The sequence below is a fragment of the Chrysochloris asiatica genome, unplaced genomic scaffold, assembly GCF_000296735.1.
Source record: "Chrysochloris asiatica unplaced genomic scaffold, ChrAsi1.0 scaffold00001, whole genome shotgun sequence".
In the NCBI taxonomy this organism is placed as follows: domain Eukaryota; kingdom Metazoa; phylum Chordata; class Mammalia; order Afrosoricida; family Chrysochloridae; genus Chrysochloris; species Chrysochloris asiatica.
Window position 1 is genome coordinate 28,535,816 of NW_006408519.1, and position 3,773 is coordinate 28,539,588.

The 3,773-nt window shown below is 43.8% G+C and overlaps 1 pseudogene; it reads left to right on the plus strand.

Moving 5' to 3' along the window:
* The first annotated feature begins 1,095 nt into the window (after window positions 1–1,095).
* Window positions 1,096–3,226, plus strand: LOC102814612 (annotated as a pseudogene).
* Window positions 3,227–3,773: the final 547 nt, after the last annotated feature.

Consider the following 3,773-nt stretch of genomic DNA (forward strand, 5'->3'; position numbering starts at 1 on the left):
GGCAAGACTTCACCTCTCATATTGCACACATGTTATCAAGATGGACCATTCCCTAGAGAAGAACATCATGCTTGGTAAAGTGGAGAGTTAATGAAAGAGAAGAAGACACCAATGAGATGGATTGGCACAGTGGCATCAGCAATGTGCTCAAGTGCAACAACAATTGTGAAAATTGCAGAGGATGGCATAGTATTTGGTTCTGCTGTGCATAGGATCACTATGAGTTAGAATAACACCTAACAACAACAATATATTTTGGATAGGTTCCCGTGGAGCATCCATACTAAAACAGAATAAGAAGAAGGAGAGAAAGACCAATTTTGAATGGTCAGTCACTGAAAACCTTATGAATAGCAGAACATTGTCAGATAAAGTGGTGAAAGATAAACCACTCAGGTTGGAAGGTACTTTAAATACAACTGGACAGTGACAGCCACCACCAAGTAGAATTGACCTTAATGATGTGAATTGACCTTCATATGCTAATAAGATCCAACTCAAAATGGGATGAAATCACTACAAGCATCCCTTAATAATCAGAATGTAGATGGCATAAAGTATGAATCTAGGAAAATTAGAAGCCAATGTGGCACTGGAACATAAGCACTGTACGGCTAACTGCAAGACTAGTGGTTCAATCTCACCGCTGCTCCTCAGAAACTCTATACAGTGTCACTATGAGTCAGAACTGACTCCAAGGCACTTAACAAGAACAACAAGGAAGTAGCAAGCACAAAGACCAGTATCATAGACATTAGTGAGCTGGGATTCACCATTTTACATTGGAAAATCACACAGTTTATTATGCCCGAATGACAGATTGAAAAGCAATAACGTCACATTCATCATCCAAGAAAGCTTTTCAAAATCTATGTTGAGTTCCCACCCTCCTTCCTGCCTTGGGTGTGGAGCACAGACCAGGTGTGGACTTGGATGGCTGGTTACTGCCTTTTGCACAGACTGCGGTGAGGGGGCGTGAAGGGTAGGTGAGCTTTCTTCTCTCTGAGGAGAGATTTAGCACAGTTTTTCTCTTTTTCGCTTCCACCCCACCTCATCGCCTTTCGACCTCCCCTTTTCCCCTTCCCACCTCTCATCATGAGGGCGTCTGTGGATTACTTGGTGGTGCATTTTGGGATCACTGCTGGGGCCAATCGGGCCAAGCTGGGCTCCAATGACAAGGAGCTGATCCTGCTGGTGTGGAAAGTGGTGGATCTGGCCAACAGGAAGATCGGATGGACAGTTGCACGAAGCACTCGTTAGACAGGATCAGTTGGAACTGACGGAGAAATACAGAGAAGAACCCAAGACAGACACTGAAAGCCTGTCCTCCTTGGCACAGCAGATGGACGAAGCCCTGTGACAGTTTAAACAGTCAGTGAGCAATGAACTGAATTTTGAAGTAGGGACTTCATCTGTCTTTGCACGATGGACAGCTCATGTTAGGCAAATCCTGTATCCTGAGGCTTCCAAGAAGAATGTATTCCTGCCTCAATGCTGTTAGTTTTGTGTGTGTGTGTGTGTGTGTGTGTGTGTGTGTGTGTGTGTTTTTATCTTCAAAAAGCATTCAAGAAATGTTGCCCTGGTTCACCTGATATTGAAAAAATGATATTGTAGCAATGATAGAGTGTTTGAATTTTGAGAAAAATAGTTCAGTTTCCTGAAATGGAGCTTCTCAAATTGAAGATATGGGAAATATAATTTTAGCAATGATCCTGGAGCCTTATAGCCACAGATTTTCAGATCTAGAAAGAGTAATTTACAAATTTGAAAGTGGCAAGTGCAGTAAGAGGAACTTACTGCTGATAATACGGTAGTGAGAGCATGGGATTTACCGTGGCAGTCTTTAGATGATGATATTGCAATACTCTTCAAAGGACTCAATATTACCGAGGGAGGGGCTGCACTTTGTCTGAATGCTCAGGGTCGAAGGAATGGAGAAGCTTTGGTTCAGTTTGTAAGTGAAGAACACAGAGACCCTAGTGCTACAGAGACACAAACACCACATGGGGACCCAGTACATTGGGTTTACAAAGTAACAGGAGTAGTTGGGGACCCAGTACATTGAGGTTTACAAAGTGACAGGTGAAGACTTTCTTTAAATTGCTGATGGTACATCCAATGAAGTAGGCCAGTTTCTCTCCAAGGAAAATCAAGTCATTGTCCAAATGTGGCAGCTCCCCTTCACAGCCACAGGTGAATAAATCGTAGCCTTCTATGGACAGCATTGCCCATCACTGGGGGAAAAGAAGGCATCTTCTTTGTCACCTACCCAGATGGGATGCCAATGGGGGACGTTGCTTTTGTCCTATTTGCTTGTGAGGAATATGCACAGAATGCATTAGGGAAATATGACTTGTTGAGTAAAAGATTCATTGAACTCTTCAGGAGCACAGTACCTGAAGTTCAGCAGGTGCTGAATCGATTATCCTGGGCCCCTCTCACTCCACTTCCAACCCTTCCCATTATTCCAGTAGTACCTCAGCAATTTGTGCCCCCTACAAATGTTAGAGACTGTATACGCCTTCAAGGTCTTCCATATGCAGCAACAACTGAGGACATCCTGGACGTCTTGGGGGAATTCTCCACACACATTCAAACTCACAGGGTTCACATGGTATTGCATCACCGGGGCCGCCCATCTGGAGATGCCTTTATCTAGATGAACAGTCTGCTGACAGAGCTTTATGGCTACACAGAAGTATCATAAAAAAAAATCATGAAGGACAGATATGTTGAAGTCTTTCAGTGTTCAGCTGAGGAGATGAACTTTGTGTTAAACGTGGGCACTTCAAATCGAAATGACTTATCACCACCGCCATGTAAGTTACCATCCTTGTCTCTTGCTTCTTACACATTTCCAGCTCCTGCAGCAGTTTTTCCTACAGAAGCTGCCATTTATCAGCGCTCTGTGCTTTTGAATACATGAACCATCCAGCCTTCCACAGTTTACTACCCAGCAGGCACTCAGCTCTTCATGAACTACACAGTACATCACCCCAGCCCCCCAGGTTCCCCTATTAGTCTTGGCTACTTCCCTACAGCTGCTAATCTTAGCAGTGTCCCTCCACAGCCTGGTACAGTGGTCAGACTGCAGGGCCTGGTCTACAGTCCTGGAGTTAAGGAAATTCTTAACTTCTTCCAAGGTTACCAGTATGCAACTGAGGACAGACATGTACACACAAATGACCAGGCCAGGGCTCTACCTAAAGAATGGGTTTGTATTTAAGGGCCCCAGCAGTTAGACCATCCTCAGAAAAGACGTGTTTGAAAGATGTATGGTGATCCTGATACCATCAGCCACAAGAAAACTTCTAGCAACTTCAGGGGAAGCTTGTCTACACTCAGGCTGCAGTATTTTCAGCGAAAAAAAAAAAAAAAAGATTGGACAAAGGGCCCAATGCCCTATCTTTTTGGTGGAGTAAAAATTCCGAGCCAATGAAGCCAAATCCTTTTAGGAGGTACCATGCAGCATACCTGGCTCCTTGCTGCTTGCAGATAGGCATTTAAGATGTGCATTTGAATCAGATGGCTCCATTACTTCTAACTGAAGTGGCATCACAGATGTTTCCTAACACTTAGGTATTTGAAGAAAAAAAAAAAATATATATATATATATATACTACTCACATCTAAAGGAGCTCTGGCAGCATAGTGGTTATGAATTGGGCTGCGAATCGCAAGGTCAGCGATTTGAAACTACCAGCTGTTCCGTGGGAGAAAGATGAGGCTTTCTGCTCCGGTAAAGATTTACAGCCTCGGAAACCCTGTACAGG